The sequence below is a fragment of the Pimephales promelas genome, chromosome 22 (assembly GCF_988280905.1).
Source record: "Pimephales promelas chromosome 22, fPimPro1.hap1.1, whole genome shotgun sequence".
Classification (NCBI taxonomy): Eukaryota; Metazoa; Chordata; class Actinopteri; order Cypriniformes; family Leuciscidae; genus Pimephales; species Pimephales promelas.
In genome coordinates, this window is record NC_142790.1 from 29,032,507 (window position 1) to 29,056,012 (window position 23,506).

The following is a 23,506-nucleotide window of genomic DNA, read 5'->3' on the forward strand; positions in this document are numbered from 1 at the left end:
TTATGTAAACACAAACTTTTATTTTGGAAACGATTAATCGCATTAATCTTTGCACAGCCCTAATTTCCACGCATAGTAAAATAAACCGTATTAGGACAGCGCTGGTGGCGGCGGTGGAACATGTGAAGCGTTGGGATTCCTCAGGCTCGAGTCACGCGTCTGCAGCGGGTCGAGGCCCGGCTCGCGGTGTCAGCCGCCCAGATGAAGTCACGGCTCTTATCTGCACACTTGACACTGAGAAGTTACAGAGCCAAAGTCAAATGTCAGTACAGTCTCTGCCACCAGCGGGACGTATCAGAAATGACATCATAAAAGGTCCCTCATGCAGACCAGACGCAAACAAGCATGAGAATGTCAGCGGCGAGAGAAAGAGCAAGCGCATGCCCTAGAGAAGAGTGTGCAAGCGCATCTGAATTCATTTAACGCTGACATTTTACACAAAATAAAGCGCATTTAGAGGAAGACTTCCGTCAAAAAAGACATTTGGAGATTTTTCGGAGCTTGTCACTTTAAACTGTGTTCGGTACAGTGTAAAAATGAATATGCTTTATCTAATCAATAAAATTGTGGCAACAGATTACAAGCAATATTATTTATTAAATTGAACAAAATTAGAATTGAGTAATAGTTCATCAAATTAACATTCTAATTTGTACAATTTAATTAATAATATTGCTTGCCACAATTTTATTGATTAGATAAAGCATATTATTTTTTTCAGTGTACAACATAGCAGAATTTTCATTTGTGCTAATCATAAACTAATCTTTTACTATATTCACTGTAAAAAAAAAGTTGCTGCCTTAAATAGTTTAAATAGAATGAACTAAATCATTTCAACAAATTACATTAAAGTGAATTAAAAATGAGTTAAATCTTATAACTGCAGCATGACTTTTTGATCATATCATTTAAAGTTTATGAATTTCAAGGGATAGTTCACTCAAAAATGAAATCATTTACATACCAGATCATGTTTTCCAGTTTTTCCAGATTCTTGTAGTTTGTCATTTTAAATTGTGCAACATGTTATAATTTTAATTTGCATTACATTTGTGTTTAAGGCGGAAGTGTGTGCGATGCATTCGACTGAGCTTCTGTTTGACAACATTCATTCATTTAACGTGTATATATTTTACATACTTTCACTAAAAATGGTTTACCATTTTTTTTTCATGAAATTTATGTTGCGTTTTGGGTTTTTTACGACTTGGCTGAATTAAAATGAAATGTTCATCACATTCCTATAATTTAATGTTTATGAATTTAAAGGTCCTGGATGGATTCGATTCATTCATTTGCATTAATATTTCACGTTTTCTAACCTGGGTTTGGTGCAACATGGCAGAATTGAAACTTTTGCACCAACTATTCTTTAAATGCTATTTGCGAGGGAACATTATAGTAATTATAAGATAACACACTATGACTTTTGGCTTGATCCGGTTGGTCACTGATGTTCCAGGCATGGCTATTTCCATTTCCATTTTCATAACAGATAACCGAAGACTGACTCCCATAAACACAGATTGGACTGCAAGAATCTGCATATATATGAGGAAATGTTCGGTGAGCATCTACTGAAATAATTAAGACACTGTATGTCTGTATCTTCTGAATGTCATGGACTCGTGGACGTGATTCATGAATCCTATCTGATGAATCTGGTGACAGACTTTTATGATGTCGATCTGGGGTCAGTCACATACAACTAGCCATTAGATAGGGCTAATTAGATTCAAATTAGACCAATATGGGTCTTACATTTAAGCAGAACTAAACGGCGACAGTTTTCCCTCCTTCATCTCCTCTTTATACTATCATCGACTCACAACATCATCATCTGTCAGCGAGGTTCCCCTGAGATTTCAGCTGATTAAACCCTCACAAGGTCACTCGAATCAACCAGGCCACCTCAAGTGACCACGACTTTATTATCAACAACGCATGAATTATTGAAGCGGCTTCAATCTAGACGCTCCTCGGAGACTCGGACTCCTGCTGTTAATTAACACGGTAAGTGAGAGATGTCATCGTGAACCGTCACGCTCATTGTGTCTTGTGTGATGGATCATTGTTCACCACTGAAGCCGATAGAGTCAGAGATTAGAATTAGACGAATGGATAAATGACAACAAGTTACTCAATCGCAGCTGTAACACAGGTTTCCACTTATAAAGCTAAAGTAATTATATCTTAAAGGATTAGTTCACTTTTTAAAAAACTTTTGCCGATAATTTACTCACCCCCGTGTCATCCAAGATGTCCATGTCTTTCTTTCTTCAGACGAAAAGAAATTAAGGTTTTTGATGAAAACATTCCAGGATTTTTCTCCATATAATGGACTTCAATGGGGTCCAAACGGTTCAAAGTCCAAAAGACAGTTTCAGTGCAAACTGTTCAAAGGGCTTTAAACGATTCCAGACGATGAATAAGGGTCTTATCAAGCGAAACGATTGCGCATTAAAAAAAAAGAAAACAATGGAATCGTTTAAAGCCCTTTGAACAGTTTGCACTGAAACTGTCTTTTGGATCTTGAACCGTTTGGACCCCATTGAAGTCCATTATATGGAGAAAAATCCTGGAATGTTTATCAAAAACCTTCATTTCTTTTCGACTGAAGAAAGAAAGACATGGACATCTTGGATGACATGGGGGTGAGTAAATTATCAGCAAAGGTTTTTTTTTTTAAAGTGAACTAATCCTTTAATAGCCAAACACTCATTAAAATGTACTTGCGTTAGGGTTAGCAAAATGACTATTCAAAATACAGTCCCCCATAGTAACTTCTATACTGTATTCATTAACATATTATGCAATCGTTATATTGAGTCCAAAACCAAACAAATGGTTTACGCTGTTCTTTTCAGAAATATTTGTTGTTTTCATTAATCAGGTGTTTTTGCGCTGCATTAGTTCTCCACTAATCAGATCAAATGTGCCATTATTCTTCTCTTGGTTCTTCGTCGTCTCTCACCGTGAAGCGCGCTTTGTTAAACTGAGTTGATGCATGCGCTCTAAAAAACGTTGGGTTGTTTTAACTCAATTTTGGGTCAAATATGGACAAACCCAGACGTTGGGTTAAAACTGCAATTTAAAAATGTTACACCAACCCAGCATTTTCTAGAGTGTGTGTTGTGTTTGTTGTGAGATGTGAATCTTTGCCCTGAATAACTCTCCGTGATCGAGCGCTCACACAACAAACCAAGGTGAAGTGAAAGCTGATAACAGTTCATTGAGGAAACACTAATGTCTTTCTGCACGCGCATCATGTGTTCGCGATCAGGTTTGCTATCCAGGAGCCTAGCGGTGTTCAGCGCACTTCATCTGTGTTGAGGAAACACTCATCAACTAAACCTGATGGGCATCAATAAATAAGAGAAATTGACATGCATCTTAAAAAGTATTATTATTATAAGGTATTATTTCAGTACAACGTAAATTCCACAGTATATGAATATGGAATATTAAAAACATAATTGTACACATGGGATTTTTGGTGACTGACTTGGTGACTTTTGTGAAGAAAAATATTACTTAATATCAATCTAATTTCTGTATATTATGTATAAAGCAGACTTTAAAGAAAGTACATTGATATTGATATGTTTATCTTTGTATATGTATTATTATTATGATTTAGATTTGTATTGCATATGGCTTTTAAATCAAGGGTGGTTATTATTATAACTCAAAACAATGTAGTTACTTTAAATAAAATAAACATGAACTGAAATCAAATGAAATTTAAAATTATTTTGAGATTGTTTCGAAAGCAACAATTTTCATTTTCTTTAAATGTACAAAAAATTGAAAATGTATAAAAATTACACAAAAATACTTCGAAAATCGAAACAGAATATGATACAAAAACACTGCATTTAAATGTTATATATATATATATATATATATATAGTACTGAATATGATTTAACTCTTTTTCAATTCACTTCAATATTCATAATAATAGATAACATATTTTAGAAGATAAAATATTTTTTTCTCAACATGCTTTTTAAACTAGACTGGAAAAAAAAATCAGTGTAGAAACATTTCAACTCGGAAACTGCTAAATTTCACAGATAATTAGAAAGAAAAGGCCTTGTAAAAGCACTTGACTGATCTTTGTTTTACTTACGATCAATATTATAATGTTGACTTTTGTTTTTCTAAGGATACTGCGTGTTTAATTTTGAGATATCTGCAGTACAGTAATGACGATTTGTGGTAAAAACCGCATGCGTTGTGTTTTTCGTGTCTACAGGTGGGAAAACGGATGCTTCCGATGCCTTTTCTCCCAGACGTAATTTCGGGACGTGATTAAGCATAAGGTCTCACCCCTCGTCCTCGAGATTTTACAAATACGAGCACAACTCTTCCTGAGAGATCCCTGCTGGAGTGAAGGAGTCACTCGAGTCTGATTTCAGTGGGCGTATTGATTTTCCGAGCGGCGTCATTAGCGTGTTGCTAGCATGCTAACTGCGAGAGGATTGCGAGTTCTCCCCCGTGATTACAGCGGCCCACTGAACCTGCTGTCAATCAACCCCTCCCGAACCCTCACCTTCCAGGGGAACCGCGGTCTGCGTGCGTGGGGAAGCAATTAGTGATTAATACACTGATTAGCATTGAAAGGCTGGCTGTTAGCGAGTGTGTGGGTGTAGCCTGTCATCATCTCCGACAGACGTTTCAGCTCCTACTTGAGGAACAGATGAAATCTCCAGGGCTGAACCCGTGTCACTCTGAGCGACTGCGCTTGATTGCGGGGCTTTTTGGGAGAGAATCGAGTCCCTGTCATATTGGACACAATCAGTAATTTGAAAGAATGCTGTAGTGCATCACGATCAATTATCAAGTGCTTTATATGTGATTGCGAACGGCTTGAGTTTGACTTGGGGCTTCTTACAAACAAACTCTGACGCTGCGTTCGACGTTTACTCCTGGATTTAGCGTAGCTTGTGACCCGATCGACCAAAACACAAGCCAAGATTCACTCTCAAATAACAGAATTTGCTCTAACTATATGCCATAAACACATCACAACAGAATAAACTGGAAATACAGCAACAAAGTGTACAAATATCAACCGTCTCTGCCGTCTAGTAAAACGTACTGTTCATATTTGTGTCTTTAAGTGCATAAATCCTCATCCTTAAACTTCACGGACTTCATGTCAAGGCACGTTTATTTCCATAGCGCTTTATAAAACACTTTCACAAGAACATGTCTTAATGTTCAGAAATGTAATTCAGTTTAATCATGTAAAGCATGCAGTGTCCTTTTCTCACTGTTGATTCAAATCAGTTCAATAATGGTCAAATTTGCTAAGTTAATCTAAATCTCATTATTGGAATGACAAGTTTGACGAACCCATCAGTTCATTGAGATAAGCAAAGACAAAATATAGCCTACAATAAACAAAGAACTAAACTTGAACAAAAACTCACCAACAGCAGTTGAACAAAGCTAGACAAGAGAACAAGGGCTATTTATACACAGACTAATGACTAACAAGAAACACCTGTGAACAATCAAACAATGAACCAATGAGGAAGCAGCACACATAACCTGAACAACCAATCAGAACCTGACACACATGACAAGACTACAGAATCACATGATATCGGTATCGGACAATTATTTGTTCATTTTTAATGTTATCGGCCGGATAAGAAATATATATTACACTCTCAGAAAAAAGGTATGAAAGCGGTCACTGGGGCTGTACCTTTTCAAAAGGCACACTTTTGTCCATTTTATGTGCTAATATGTACATTTTTGGTGCTAATATGTACATTTCAGGTGCTAATATGTACATTTTAAGTGTTGATATGTACATTCTAGGTGCTAATATGTACATTTTAGGTGCTAATATGTAAATTTCCGGTGCTAATATGTACATTTCAGGTACTAATATGTACATTTTAAGTGTTGAAATGTTCATTTTAGGTACTAACATGTACATTTTAAGTGTTGATATGTTCATTTTAGGTGCTAATATGTACATTTCAGGTACTAACATGTACATTTTAATTGTTGATATGTACATTCTAGGTGCTAATATGTACATTCTAGGTACTAATATGTACATTTCCGGTGCTAATATGTACATTTCAGGTACTAATATGTACATTTTAAGTGTTGATATGTTCATTTTAGGTACTAATATGTACATTTTAATTGTTGATATGTACATTCTAGGTGCTAATACATTCTAGGTGCTAATATGTACATTTCCGGTGCTAATATGTACATTTTAGGTGCTAATATGTACATTTTAAGTGTTGATATGTTCATTTTAGGTACTAATATGTACCATCAAGATACCAATATGTACCCTTAAGGTACAAAAGTGTACCTTTTGAAAAGGTACAGCCCCAGTGACAGCTTTTGTACCTTTTTTTCTGAGAGTGTATCCGATATATTAACGCCAATAAATATTGTATTATTTCCATCAGCTGAGACACTTCAGATGCGCACTGTTCAACGTGATGGTTTTGAATTGCTTGAAATATGATTGGAATCACTTCAAAAAAAGGAAAATACAGTAAAGTGCAAAATGTCAATCATATCGGCTACATAAAATTATTATGAGAACATCATAATTGTGTGTTTGGGACACGGCTTTAAATGGTGAGACTTTTGCTATGGGAATCAGGCTCTCAAAAATTATATAAAAAATTCAGATTTAGATTTATCGGCCAATATATCAGTTATCGTCTTTAAGAATTATTAGCAGTGTTGGGTGTAACTAATTATTAAGTGATTAGTTACTGTAATTTAATTACTTTTCCCTTGAAAATGTAAAGTAAGGGATTACTCTTAATTTATCTGTAATTTAATTACAGTTACTTCTGACGTAATTGAGGTAAATACTGTGTACAGATCAATCCGATCTCACAGTGATTCATATGCATTTTATGAGGTGTCTAATTATTACGACCGCACTCGTACAAATTTGTGTAAAATATGTATGAAAAAAGTGTGAAATGTCATGAAATCAGACATAAATGTGGGTTTAACATCAAAATGTATTGTCTGATGCTAAAAAGTATGTTTTTATAATGTAACCTTCTCCACCTTGGTCAGTTTAAGGATAATTCATGCAATTTTATAGTATTTATTTGAAAGAATTAAAACAGATTCATGTCTATCCTTGTATTAATCAGCTGGTTGAGATTGATATGGGATTTTGAAAGTAATTAGTAATTAAAAGTAATTAAATACTTTTTATAGAGAGTAATTAGTACAGTAATCTAATTACACTGTTGAAGAGGTAATTAGTAACTAGTAATTAATTACTTTTTTAGAGTAACTCACCCAACACTGATTATCGGTTATCGGTATCTGGCAAAATGTTCATATCGGTGCATGATATAACCAGCAGGAAAGATGATTGAGAAAACTACAAAATAAAAGACATGAAAAGATAAACGTGAACCATAAATATTCAGACAATTATTCAGGTCAAGTTTTGCTCTGATGCGATATGAGTGCAGGTAAATCCTGGATATTGATTGCTTTTGAATTGATTTGATGACACGAACATGAAAACTCAAGTGATAGTGTTTCCAGGTGGACTGATGATAAACTTGATTTTAACTTTTGATTTTTATCTCTCCAAAAGGACATACTATTGAGGTTGCACAGTTTTCCAAACAGATCCCCGGGTTTGCTCTGCTACTATGCCAGTAGTATATGCACATGACTGGCGTTCTTTCTGCCCACCGTCAGCTTTCCATGGGTCAGCTGTCACTTACAAAGTAGGACAACACTCGTCCTCACTCATCCTGAGCTTACAGTCGCACCTCGACCTACGGGGAACAGGAGACCACGACAGTTGACAACACCAACTCAGTATTCATCAACAGCAGATGAACAGAAACACACTGTTTTTCAACTGTTGCTAAGAAAGGAAGGACTTCTTATTCTGCCTGCAGGGCTTCAGGGTTCACTCAGCTCCTCCTGGGAAGCTCCTGATTGTAAACTCGAATGTGTTTGGTTGGGGGGAAAAATTACATGTTGTGCAATTTATTTCTTTTTCTTAAGGACAGGGCACTTTTTTGCACTGGTGCAATGAAATATGAGGTATTTAATACTAATACAAGGTATTGATATTACACATTGATACAATATGTAAATTATGCATTTGGCTGATGCTTTTATCCAAAGCGATTAGCATTTAGCAAACGCTTGCAAAATGCTTTTATCAATGGAGGCACAAACCTGCTTATATTAAAAATAAATAAATATATATAGATAAGTAAATAAATAAATATTAGGAAAATAAATAGCTAAATAAATGACTTGATAAAATCAATATAATTTATTTTAATTAAATTCAATTCTGAATAAATGTTTTGATGTTTACTTTTGTATTTTTTCCTTTGTTTATTAGTTTTCTGTATTTATTTTTACATTTATTTTTATTCTTTTATTTATTTATTCTTTAATTAATATATTTTCACATTTATTTTATATTTATTTATTTATTTATGTCTTCATTTCTTTATATTTATTTATTTATTTACTCATTTATTTATTTATATCTTCATTTATTTATATTTATTTATTACCAAATGTAAAATAAACATTAAAAATAAATAAATAAAAGTTCAAAATAGTAAAAAAAAAAAATGAATCGGCAAATAATAAATGAAGGGGAAAAGTAAGTAATACAAAAAAAAAATTCAGGAATAAATTGAGTTTTCATTTGTTTTATCAAGTCATTTCTTTATTGTCCTATTATCACATTTATTTATTTATTTATGCAGGTTTGGGCCTCCGTAAAGACGAGGAACAAAAGCACTTTGTCAATATTCATTAAATTCAAGGCCAGTTTTATTAGACAACTAGATTAGGAAGCAAGCTAGAGAAGAAGATCAATGCAGATTTAATCACTATTTGTGTGTCTACATGCCTGTACATGAAAAAAAAAAAACATCAAGAGTGCAATAGTGACATTTGATTAATCCAAATGCAAGTATCTGGATGTCATCCACTGCTGTCTTCACGCTGTTCTCCTTTAAGATCCGCTCACTCTTTCGTTCTTATTCTCATTAAGTGTCTCATTGCACTGCCACACATTTCAATTTCACTCCAAAGAGGTCACAGCACTTCTGGCTTCTTCTGTTTGTGACTCTGTGTGGCACGCTTTTAAGGTTTTACTTTACGTCTACTCTCCTTTGCCACCCGTCTTTTATATCAAACTAGTGTTCACAAGCCATTTAACTTCTGTAAGTCACGCCAGTCTGACACATACATCCTGAATTCATGTTAAGAATTAAAACAGGTTCAGTTCAAAAGTTAGGGATTATTCAATGTGAATGAAAATCTCTTCTAAGCAGCATTTATTTGATAAAAAATAAAGTACAATTGTGAAATATTATTACAATTTAAAATATCTATACGGAAGCTTGTTTCCGCCACTGAATAAAAAAAAAAAAAAAAATTGCGACTTTTTATCTCCCAATTGTGAGATATGAAGTCAGAATTGTAAGAAATAAAGTCGCAATTTTGAGAAATAGGCAAAAGTTGCAATTGTGAGAAAAAAAGATAGAATTGAGACATTTATCTCACAATTCTGACTTTTTTTCTCACAATTGCGACTTTTTAACACATCATTGCGAGTTTATATCTCCAAATTCTGACATCTTTTCTCAGAATCGTGAGGTATAAACTCGCAATTGCGAGTTATCAGGCCAATTCTTTATGGGGAAAATAGACTAACTTTTTAGATATAAATATAAATAATATAATAGTTTATATCTTGCGATTCTGACTTTATATCTCGCAATTCTGACTTTACATCTCGCAATTCTGACTTTACATCTCACAATTCTGACTTTATATCTCGCAATTCTGACTTTACATCTCACAATTCTGACTTTATATCTCGCAATTCTGACTTTACATCTCGCAATTCTGACTTTATATCTCGCAATTCTGACTTTATATCTCACAATTCTGACTTTACATCCCACAATTCTGACTTTATATCTCGCAATTCTGACTTTATATCTCACAATTCTGACTTTACATCTCGCAATTCTGACTTTACATCTCACAATTCTGACTTTATATCTCGCAATTCTGACTTTACATCTCACAATTCTGACTTTATATCTCGCAATTCTGACTTTATATCTCGCAATTCTGACTTTATATCTCACAATTCTGACTTTACATCTCGCAATTCTGACTTTACATCTCACAATTCTGACTTTATATCTCGCAATTCTGACTTTACATCTCACAATTCTGACTTTATATCTCGCAATTCTGACTTTACATCCCACAATTCTGACTTTATATCTCGCAATTCTGACTTTATATCTCGCAATTCTGACTTTACATCTCGCAATTCTGACTTTATATCTCGCAATTCTGACTTTACATCTCGCAATTCTGACTTTATATCTCACAATTCTGACTTTACATCCCACAATTCTGACTTTATATCTCGCAATTCTGACTTTATATCTCGCAATTCTGACTTTACATATCGCAATTCTGACTTTACATCTCGCAATTCTGACTTTACATCTCACAATTCTGACTTTACATCACGCAATTCTGACTTTATATCTCGCAATTCTGACTTTATATCTCGCAATTCTGACTTTATATCTCACAATTCTGACTTTACATCTCGCAATTCTGACTTTACATCTCACAATTCTGACTTTATATCTCGCAATTCTGACTTTACATCTCACAATTCTGACTTTATATCTCGCAATTCTGACTTTACATCTCGCAATTCTGACTTTATATCTCACAATTCTGACTTTACATCCCACAATTCTGACTTTACATCTCACAATTCTGACTTTACATCTCGCAATTCTGACTTTACATCTCGCAATTCTGACTTTACATCTCACAATTCTGACTTTACATCTCGCAAATCTGACTTTACATCTCGCAAATCTGACTTTACATCTCGCAATTCTGACTTTACATCTCACAATTCTGACTTTACATCACGCAATTCTGACTTTATATCTCGCGATTCTGACTTTATATCTCGCAAATCTGTCACATAACCCTCCACAAATCACTCTAATATGATGATTTATAATTATTATGATTATTATGTTGAAAACACTTGTGCTGCTTCTGTGGATTAAAAGAAAATGCAGTTCAAGTTCAGATAGTGTTGTTTAAGAAACATCCCCAAATAATATAATGCACTTTTACACATATTCTGCCATATTTCTGTTTTGCTGCACAGAAGGAAGAAACACCAAAGTTTCATTTGGGGATGAACTACGGCTTGGACTTTGGCAGCCACTCGTGTGTTTGACTGCATCTACTCTATTCTCCTCTTCCTGAGGGCATTATCTTCCTGTAATGTGATAAAGAAAAATACAACTCACTTGTAAAGCTATTTGTTATTGTCTTCATTAAATGATGGCCTGTGAATCCCCGTAATGGTTTCCTCCGGCTCCAGAGGCTGAAGAAAAATGTGGCTCGTCGTGTGAGACAATTTACCAAGTTTATTTGTCATTTACCGACTAAAAAAAAAATCACATTATCAGTCAGACGGAATTATATCAACACGAGGATTTTCTTACCGTTCTACCAAAGCATAAGCAGGCCAGAGCTCACACACATGTAACAAACACCGTCCTGGACCATCAATCCCACTTTTCCGAAGCTTCATCCTGAAATGGCACCATCTTGATCAGTTTAATCATTTTTGCATCGATTTTCTGGTTTCCCGAGTCCGGCTTCAGCACAGGGAGAGCGTCGGACCGCCGCGACCCACTTAGATTAATCTTATTTGAGCTTTGTCTTCAACACCATGTCACTTTCTGCTTCCCGTGAACAAGAAACCGAACAGCACAGTACATATTCACACTGGCTGAGTTAGGAAATAAACTCTGTGCCTCCACCTGTCTGACGTCCATAGATATCTAAGAACAATTACTAAACAAAGACAGCTTTGAAAACATGAATGAATGAACACTGTGCAAACAGACTCTTTCTAATTGCTTGTTTCTCTTGGCCACACGCAAACACACCTACATACATCACCGCACTATTTTTGTCAAAGTTTAGGACTGTGGTATCGGTGTCCGCCAGGCTAAAGCCCTCAAGCTTCGTTTAAAATAGGAAAGCAGTAACATGCGATTGGATTGTAACAGAACTAAAAGTATGACGGTTGTGTTTTCCTTTGAGCGTCGGCCAATAAAGCAGCCGACGCTCGCCAGAATCAATGTGTGTGTAATTCTGAACGCTGTTTGCCAATAATAGCTCAACACAAAAGAGCATCCGAAACCAGTTCAGTGCATAAAGGGTTCTTCCAAATCGCCAGATAAACTTTGTCTCTCTGATTATGATGATGATGATGAGGATACAGCCATTTAAAAATGTTTTATGGGATGCTTCCAAATACGAGCTTTGAAAGTTAGTCCTATACATTCATGTACACACCTTTCAACACAAAAATATAAAATTTTGCATTAAAAAGTTCATATTATGCCCTTTATTCTCTCTTTCCTGCCTAAATGTTGATTATTCTCCTCGTATTCTCCATTGTTGCGGTTCCTCTCTTCCCAGTCTGTCAGTAACGCTCAGTTTACTTCCTGTCTCTATCAAACCCCGCCTTCTGAAAAACACACCGTGCTCTGATTGGTCGGCTGGATCAGCGTGTTGTGATGGGTCGAGCGATTCGAGCGTCTTAGGGAAAAGTCCCGCCCCTTTCCATAACCCTTAACTATGACTAACCCCTTTATGAATTGAATGTTTCTTTTATATTCGATTTTTTGACATTATTATATATATTTTTAAAGAATATATACACATATTTTCATCGCAACTAAGCACATTTTTGTGTCTAAACACTGTCATTTTCTGTAATGCTCATTCTTAAGGCCGCCTCTCAAAGATTCTTTGATATATTTTTGGTTAAAAACGGTATAGCAAAATAAACACAGAAATGATTACTTCTTCAATCTTTGGTCGCCAAAATTACACATTTAGACGTTTTTTTTTTCCACTTCATGCCTTAAAATATCTTGAATGTAACTCGACACCATTGCCTCATTTAGTATACGCAGATTTATGAATATGCAAATGAGCCCCGCCTCCACTCACTCAGAGATCCACACGTTGATCTGATTGGTTCCAAGGTGGTTTGTGACGTCAGAAACACCAAAGTGTGTTTTTGAGGCTGTCTTTGGTTCACTGCAGTTTTAAGGAGGAAATACTCAGCAATGCTGTCCACTTATCAACATGGTGTGTGTTAAAGCGGATTAAACACACCACATACACACATAAACAACATTAAACGCTGGATTTACACCACAGGGGGACTTTAAGTGATTCTGTAAAACAATAATTATCTTTGGTTAAACCAGTATTAAATCAAGGCGATATTACAAGTATTGCCATAACACATTATTAAAATATTACCAGCAGAGATTCTGTCACACAATGATTATTTTTGGTTAAACCAGTATACAATCAAGCCTGTTATTGATTATAAGTGGGACCATTAAGTTCCACTATTTTTCTGAAACACAGTAAAGATAATTCGATTTTTTTAAATGATATTCTTGCATTACAGCAATGAGACACTTCATTTTAGGGTTCAATTCTCACGATTAACTAGTTGCTTATCCGCATATTGACTGTTTATTAGTCCTTATAAAGACTGTATTCATTAATCTTCATTATTAGACTCTGTATGCTTCCCTCAATCCTTCCCAATAATGAATATTAATAAGCAGTAATTATGAGTTTATTGAGGCAAAAGTTGACAGTAAAAGTGTTACCAACAACTCTGAATGGTCTTGCATCGTCATGACCGATTCATTTATGTGAAACCGACCCACAACAAACAGTCTGAAATGTTGATTATGAAAGCAGTCCGGTCGCCCACTGCATGACTATACACGTTAAACCGCAGCCGAGATCTGGCAATATGAAACATGAATCACACATCATTTAAGTTCCGGTTGCACAGATGATCGCATTAAGCAGTCTGTGCATTACGGTAATGGCGCTGCATGTTCTCCACAGACAGCGAGAGCAAGAGCCCATTACAGACAGCAGAAACACCCCGGATTACAACATCACCTCGGCAACCTTGTAACGGTGATTTATCTGAGCAAAGCTACAAATCGTGTACGGTGAACCTCTTTCCTCGAGTTCACCGCGACGGGTTCAAGGACGGTTTAAACCGTGATTGAGATGTTTCCGACGATTAAGATGTCTGGGTCATATTTCACCCCAAAACCATGCAGGAAATATTTAAGAAATTAGATTTTGTTAGGTTTTATATGCCAATTAAGCACATTTAATCCAAATTACTGTAATACTCATTATCCTAAAATTCAGAATAAATTAAAATAAACTCAGCGAATATATCTTTACAATAAGAGACCGTCCAAACGGTTCAAGGTCCAAATGAGAGTTTCAAAAGGCTTTAAACGACACCAGACGATGAATAAGGGTCTAATCTAGTGAAACGATCGCTCATTTCAAAAATAAAATAAAAAGTTTACGTTTTATAAGCTCAAATGGTCGCTTTGCTCTGTTCTGTGATGCGCGTTTGACACTCTCCTGTTCAAACTCGTTCGTCAAAATGAACAAATCTTTTTTCGAGTAATTTCGTTCGTTGAATTAACCAAATGACTCGAAAAAGATTTGTTCATTTTGATGAACGCGCATCACAGAACACATTTGAGCTTATAAAACTTAAACTTTTGTATTCATTTTTGAAATGAGCGATCGTTTCGCTTGATAAGACCCTTATTCATCGTTTGGTGTCGTTTAAAGCCCTTTGAACAGTTTGCACTGAAACTCTCATTTGGACCTTGAACCGTTTGGACCCCATTGAAGTCCATTATATGGAGAATCATCAAAAACCTTAATTTCTTTTTGACTGAAGAAAGAAAGACGCGGACATCTTGGATGACATGGGGGTGAGTAAATTATCAGCAAAAGTTTTTTTTAAAGTGAACTAATCCTTTAAGGTATTTATCTGACGAAATACAACTACAGGGATGCATAAACACAACCATCATGTTAAGACTGTGTGTTACAATATACTGTATTAGTTTCATCTTTTAAGTTGAATTACTGACATAAATGAACTTTTGCACGATTTAAGAGTTCAGCTGTATATATACGTAAATATAAATACGCAAACACATTTTTTAATTCTGAGATAAACATCGATCATTGCTTCCAGCTCATCAGAACTGATCAGAATATGTAAACATTTTTTGTTACAATTAAATTTAGTTACAATAAAATCTAGTCTCTAGACCTGTTTAGTCAGTCAAATAGCTTGCATCTCTAAACGGACCGTTTTACTAGCAGTGAAAACACGTGTTGTGCCGTTTAGGCCATTGTGACCTTTGCCCTTTGGTCGGCTAAAGCAAAACCCAATTACAGTGACCCGTATTGAAGCTACAAGGACAGCGTAATTGTTGTCATTTCTTTGAGACACTTGATGAATCACCTTCATGGCTTCTCTGATAATGACCTGCGGTGTCCGGGGATTTGTAACCCGGTTTAAGTTTAGTAGTCGGTGTGTTTTATCATGCGCACAGAGGGAAGAAACCCACGTTAGCGAACGGCCGCCACTAATCTGGGCTTTGAATGACCGCTCATTGATTAGTTCGTTCCAGTGCTTTCCTGAACTCAGAGATCAGGATCCGAACAACCCAGTTCTTCAGAAACTGAGTGAACCTCAGCATCTCACAATGCCTGTAAATCAGTTGTTCAGATATACTGTATATACACAACATGTGTCTGAAACCTCTGGGGCCGGTTGCAGAAACTGCTAAGACTAGTCTTACAAGTTAGTCAAATATATCTGATCATATATTTTTCAAGTCAGTTACATAAAAACATAGATTGGACTAACTTGATATGGAAAAGTAAGACTGATTACCCACAGTCACAGTCACAGTATATATACTTCGAGAATACAACTGTGCAATGGCTAAAAGTTATATTTTTGCAACATTTTCAGCCTAAAGAATACATATACATTTTCAGACTGATTACATATATATATATATATATATATATTTTATTTTTTTAAGTTATATTTTTCAACATTTTCCCAAAAAAAACAACATATATATATATATATATAAAATGTTGTTTTTTGGAAAAATATTATATATATTTCATATTTTTAAGTTTATTTTTTTTTCAGTATATTATTATATTTTTTTAAGTTTATTTATTTTTTCATACCCATGAAAACAAAATTTTATATTTATATGTTGTTTTTTGGGGCTGAAAATGATGAAAAATACTCCAAAAAAATATAAATGTTGGAAAAAAAAGCTGATGCGCTTTACTTCGAGGATACGACTATGAAACGTGGCTAAAAATTATATTTTTCGACATTTTCAGACCTCCAAAAAAACAACATTTTATATTTATGTTGTTTTTTTGGGCTGAAAATGCTGAAAAATACAACAAAAAAATATAAATGTTGAAAAAATAAGCTGATGCGCTTTACTTCGAGGATACGACTGTGCAACATGGCTAAGTTATATTTTTCAAAATGTTCAGCCCAAAAAAGCTATATATATATATCTATATATATATATATATATATATATATATATATAGCTATATATAAACACATTATATATACATTTTCAGACCCAAAAAAACAAGATTTTATTTATGTTGTTTTTGGGGCTGAAAATGAACAAAAAAGTATAAATGTTGAAAAAATAAGCTGATGCGCTTTACTTCGAGGATACGACTATTCAACATTTTCAGCCCAAAAAAGCAACACTTTATATAGGTTATATATATATATACATATTTTCAGACCCAAAAAAAACATTTTATATTTATGTTGGGTTTTTTTGGGGCTGAAAATGTTGAAAATTATAACTTTTAGCCACGTTTCACAGTCTTATCCTCGAAGTAAAGTGCATCAGCTTATCACTTCTGTTGCTGAACCCATCCTCCTCAGCTCCGAGGAGAAGAAGAAAGCAGATGAAGAAGTGCTGACAGCGCTACACGTGCCCCCCGACCCCCAGCAGCTGATCCCTGATCCTCAGGAGCTCACAGACCCACAGCAGTCTCCAGTAATGACTGCACTCGGAGCTGATCTAATGACAGACATGTTAGATCTGGCTAAACGACAGACTCGCTGAGCTGGAGCTCTCCGAGATACAGGTGCTGGATAACACCACCAAATTATGTCAAAATGAAACATTGCTTGTCATTGTTTTCACTATAGTGATATAAATTGGACGTATTGAAGTCAAGCTGGGTTATAAAAGAAACAAAATATGAAAGGAAACACAGTGTGTGTCCGCTACACGGGGGACAGAAACTGTCTCAGATTGCTTAGATGAGAATAGATGAGGCCATAGAGCACTTGTCACAAATAAATTATGACTGGCAAAACAAATAATGATTCAAGGTCAGCTCTGCTGCTACACTCACACACACACACACTATGGTCGCAGCTTCTCAACACACATTAAACCAGCTTTTCCCGCTTTATTAAGAGTTCTTGATCAATTCGAACAGCTATAGTATTTTTAATCCCAGTCAGTGTCAGCCAATCACAACAGACTGAGGATCATACATCATTAATCGACGATATGACAGACGACACCCAGTTCATCATAATTAGAGTGATGATGTGGCATGAGTGATGGTTCTTAACACAGTCAACGTGAATAACTATTAAATCACTGAGGATTATTATATCATACATCCCTGACTGTGTTACGATCACTTCCTGTTTATTTCTCCTAGCTCAAGTCACACACACTCACTCACACACACAATCTCACAAACACACACACACACACACTCTGTAGACTTCAGCTAACATTTATATTATACAAAGCACATACAAAATATAAATAAAAATGCTTAAAAACAAATTAATAGCTAAAAGTATCATATTTCATCAAAAATATCCCTTATCTGTATTTCAACATAATCATCACTATGATGTTATTCAAATGGGAGCACACAACACTGAGGAAAAACTTTTTTCAGGTAATGTTAACCAAAAAAAATACAATATAGGCTAGCATATATGTTCTTCTAATCACACACACACACACACACACACACACACACACACACACACACACACACACACACATATATATATATATATATATATATATATATATGCTAAATTAACTACTTTTATTTAAAAAACAAGTTTTACATTACTTAAAACTTTAAAGACTCAGGTCAGTTCAAATGTAATTATTTATAATAATAATTAATTTTACCTGAATGACATTAAGCAATATATAGGCCTATGTAATGGTAATAATTACTAGCTTTGTATGTCGATCAACAATATTTCGTGGTCAATGCTGTTGTTGTTCACAATATTTTCGTTTTTATTAATGTTTTAGTCTCTGACTCTTACTTTAGTCGAATTAAATATGTTATTGAATGACGTGTGCAATTTTTTTACCTCATGTTTTGATCTCGGTGTGTTTTCAGCACCTTGGACAAGAGCGCGCGCCGCGAGGATTTCGCGCGCTGGGGGAAAAAGGCGCGTTTTGCGCGCGCGTCTTCTTCCGTTAAAAACAACACATGTAACGTTAATGGAACTGAAGTCAGAGCTTTATAAAGTTTAACTACTTTTAACTTGACTGTACTCTTGAAAACAGAGCCCACAGGCTGAAGAAGAAAACAATAGCGACATTTACACCTGTTCATGTTCCTGTTAACCACACACACATGCGCGTGCACACACGAGCTGACAGCGGTCAGAATAACATCTGATCTGATGTGATTAAAGACAAACGCGCGTTGCATGTTTAACATGTTAAAGTATAAGGTTCTTACTGTAAATACAAATAAAGAAAAAGATGTTGACTTAATTGCGTCATCAGGGTCACAAACACCCTTATATAGAAATAGCCATATTTCCTCCTATATGGAAATATTACAAAATGTTGTCATTGAACAAAACCAGACGCTTGAAGCGGAGGAACAGGATTAATTACCCTGTTTCCTTTCAAATCTGATTTGTTGCGTCGTGTTGACTTTGATAATTCAGTTATACATGAACAAAGAGGGAATGCATATCAATCGCGGCCGATAAAACGTTTTGTATTCATTTATGAAGACGTCTGTGAAATGAAAACCAGTCGCAAGATCGCCTAAGTTGTAGTAATTAAAGTCGAGTACTTACATGTGAAAGTCCGCTTGTGAAAGTGCTCACACATGTCCTCTGATCAACAGAAAGAGCCACAGGAAAGCCATGACGAAAATCCCCAGCAAGCAAAATCAAGTTGCGTATTTAATGTTCCAAGTTCAGTCTGAAGTGAATCCACTCGCTCAAACACCGTTAAATTCCCTGTTCACTGCATCCTGAATGTGTGTGCCATGGATCCTCAGTTCACAGTGCTGAACACACACACACACACACAGACTCCAGTGCTCGTGAAGTTGTGGCTCTGTTGGGAAGGCAGAGCAGTTTCTCCTGTGCATCTCAGTCTGAACTGATCTGAGATCAGCAGCAGTTGTTCATGTTCCGCCTCCTCCACGAACACCACCTGCTCTCCGGCCGCTTTAAGACACAGTTTGTTTGGTCAAAAAGTGAATAAAGTGCACCATGTTTTGGCATATTGTGGTTTTAGGTGTTGTAATGTAGGCTGGATGGGAGGACAGATGTTTTTTGTAGCGAATTGTCACGCATCTAACACAAAGGTGTGTGTGTGTGTGAGAGAGAGAGAGAGAGAGAGAGAGAGAGAGAGAGAGAGAGAGAGAGAGAGAGAGAGAGAGAGAGAGAGAGAGAGTGTGTGTTTGTGTGTGAGAGAGATTGAGTATATGTGTCTGAGAGAGAGAGATTTTGTTTGTGTGTGTGAGAGAGAGAGAGAGAGAGAGAGAGAGAGAGAGAAAGTGTAAGAGACAAGAGAGAGCGAGTGTGTGTGTGTGTCAGAGAGAGAGATAGAGAGTGTGTGTGTGTGAGAGAGTGTGTGCATATGACCGAGTGTGTGTGTGTGTGTGTGTGTGTGTGTGTGTGTGTGTGTGTGTGTGTGTGTGTGTGTGCGCGCGCGCGCATGCGCACATGCATCTAAACACACACTCTCTCACACAAACACTTATATATATATATATATATATATATATATATATATATGAAGAGTTCAGATGCAAAAGCCTCTAAATGCCATTTGAAATTTTCTTCTTTAATGATGATTTTTATCAAACTTTTATATTTAAGTTCAGTGATTTCACTTAAATGGCAATGATAATTACCTATTAATTGTTATTTAAGTGAAATTACTGAACTTAAATATGCAAGTTTGACAAAAATCATCATTAAAGAAGAACATTTCAAATGGCATTTAGAGGCTTTTGGCAAATGGCTTTTGCATCTGAACTCTTCATATATATATACTGTATATATATATATACAAACGTATATTATATAAACACTTACATAAACACAAACTTTTGTTATGCAATTAATCACGATTAATCAGTTTGACAGCACTAATTCTGAATAGTCAGGATTTGAGTGTTAATGCTGAAATGTGTGTGCGCATGGCTTTTATAATACCATATGTAGAGCAAGAAATGGGTGATTCCTATTGGACGGAAATGCCTTCTGTATTAACTTACAAAATGTACCCAGTGTAAGATGTCTCAGTAGATAAATATGAAGTTTGTTCACCTGAGTGTGTGAATGATGTGGAATATGAGTGTGTATCTCCATCTATTGGTCAGACGAAGCCTTGCAGGACAGACTAAATGGTTGTGTTTCAAACATCTAGTGAGTGATCTTAATTATGCATGTTTATTTCATACATCAGTGTGAGAAATGCACCATTACTTTATTTTAAATAATTACTGCAAGAAAACTGCATTTAAATACAATACTGTAAGCCTAACTTTCAACAACAACAGAGATCATTTTTGTATTATTATCTGCCGTCAAAACTCACAGTGGGTTAATTTTAGACAAGAACAAACATGATGAATACAAAAATGATGGGTTAAACTTTATTTTAAGGTGGCTGTAAGTACTGAATTACAGTTTTTCTGAATAGCTTGTTTGTTATTCAGTTTTTCTGAATAACTGCGTTGCCATGGCTCGAAATGCAAATGGAGGGCAGCAAGTTAATCTTAGTAAAGTAACTTTTATCAGTGCTATCGTTATTCTGTATGTTGTACGACATCACTAGCGTAAGGCAAAGTTTACATTGTAGGCTATATCATTTCATACTGAAGTGTAGGCTAGTCATAATAAGGTGTCATAGTGTGAAAAATATTTAGATCATACAATAATACGTCTTAAATGAATAAAGGCAACCTGTAACCCGTGGTTTTACTACATGTAACTGGGAGTATATCGATCTAGTACGTGTTCACGGGTGGTGGGACAGTCAATAGTCCACGGGTAGCCGGTTGGAAAAACACGGGTTACAGGTTGCCTGGAACGCAGCTTTGTACCTCAACAGTTTTACATCAAACTGCGACTTTCTTTACTTTAAAATGTATCTTTTAAATTGACAAACATCATATGTGTAATTTCAGGGCACAATTCAAACGAGATCAAAATATTTGTTGTCTCTCGCCATTGACTTTTTCCAAATAACGTCCCATGGTGGTCGACCGGAAGAGGAGAATGAGGAGTCACGTGCCGATTTGGGCGGGGTCTGAGCCGGTCGGCCATGATAGTGACGCTATCGGTTACCAACGGCAACGCCTTTAGAGCCTATAGACGCGACCACAGCCTGGACGCGACTAAACATTCAAGAGCTCTTAGATTTTCGCGCATTTATTATTTTGGCAGGACAGAGACGGATCTACGAATACGAGAAAAAAAGAAAGAAAGTAAAGCAATGCTAAAAGATAAGGCGAAAGAAAAGGGACCTTACAGGAACAAACTCACACAAAGTGCAAAACAGCTGTACTTGGAGAAGCAGCATCAATATATTTGTTCTTTTGTACTAATAACAGTATTATTAATTTATCATTATTATGTTGTACATGCAACTTATGTTGTCCAAATAGATATCTAGCCTATATATTTCAGTTCTCAATAAATATTGTTAAGCCATATCAAGTTGTTTCAAACATTTATTTCAATGAAAAAAAAGTAATAAACAAGACACTAAAACAACACTTTTGCATGTTCGTTAAGGCACAGCAAACAGTGAAAATCGTATAATAAAGGCTAAAGCAATCCAAGCAAATAAAGCAAACCAGCAATCCGGCGTCTCCTCGTCAGGTCAGACTCTCCCTGATGCTGTCCATTTCGCTAACCTAAAAAAACTGTATTCCATTGTTCATGTTTTCCATATGTATCGTGTGAGTTACTAGAACAGTTTTTAACGCAGCAGTGACTTCCAGGCATGGTAAAACAGTGCGACATTGCGAGAACCTTCTCCCGAGTTAACAACACACGTAAACAATCACGTTTTGCCGTGGGAATCCTACCAACATGGCGGAAAGGGGAGGTTCTCTGTGCAATGACGTACCTCATCTTGAGTTGCAGACATACTTTGACTTTACAAAGTTTAGAAACATTACTCGTTACACAAACAGTCACTTTAGTTGTAACTCACCTTTGACGAAGTGAACACACGGGCATTTCCCCATTCGGCTCTTACCGACCGCAGACGTAGGTTTGCAAGCCGTTTTCCCGGAGTTTTTCGGTCAATTTCTAGCATTTCCCCCCTTATGAACACAACTTTTGGTACACGATAAAAACTCCTCGTGGTTTGATCGATTTAAAGCTACACTGTGTAACTTCTTTAGTTTATTCTTAGCTAAAAACACTTGTTCTTTTTAATATATGTGTTCATTGATGTATTTACTTCGTTCAAGTATTAACGTATTCTCGTGAGTGTATAATATGCCAATGAAAATACGAGTAATGGGTTCTAATGTCGGTCGCCGCCATGTTGCCCCTCCATCTTGAAAGTACATTAGCCAAAGAGGGACATACCCGTTAATTCAAGCTTCGCCTTTCGCGTGGCACCGTGTCGAATGTGAAGAGGGGGATTGCTTGAGAGTCTGATACCGTATTTTCCGTACTATAAGGCGCACTTAAAAGCCTTTAATCTTCTCAAAAAACGGCAGTGGGCTTTATAATCCGGAGCGCTTTATGGGTCAATTAGTTTTCGCCCACGAACTCGCGCTCGAGTCTATCTTATGCCCGCTTCGTCACACGGCCATAGATTGGTTCAACCTCGTATAAATCAGGTTGTGTGTCACCCGCTCACTAACAGACACACGAAAAGGCACACACTGCCCCCGGCGCTACTCGCGCGTGTTCTGCTATACATGTTTATTTTATATTTAAAGCCATATTCTATTTAAAATGTAGGCTTTTTATACAATTACGTTTTGCTTTCACTAAATGTCCCTTTGCGCCACCTGGTGGTCATTTCGCGACCGTCTTTGTGAAGCGCAAACACAGACTGACCTTATTACCGTTGTAGAATCAGGAACTGGAGTTCAGAGTTCATTTCTGGTATGAAATGAGCAACAAAAAGCCAAAAGCCTTTAATCACTTG

General features: G+C 35.9%; 1 protein-coding gene across 2 annotated transcripts in view; it reads right to left on the minus strand.

Moving 5' to 3' along the window:
• The window catches only part of scn5lab (sodium channel, voltage gated, type V-like, alpha b), a 144,789-nt gene extending 125,186 nt beyond the window's left edge, over positions 1-19,603 (minus strand). For both annotated transcript variants that reach the window (XM_089125950.1, XM_089125951.1), the window contains exon 1: positions 19,168-19,603. The gene's annotated coding sequence lies outside the window, so the exon portion shown is untranslated. The remainder of the gene's footprint in view (positions 1-19,167) is intronic.
• Between the last annotated feature and the right edge of the window lie 3,903 nt (positions 19,604-23,506).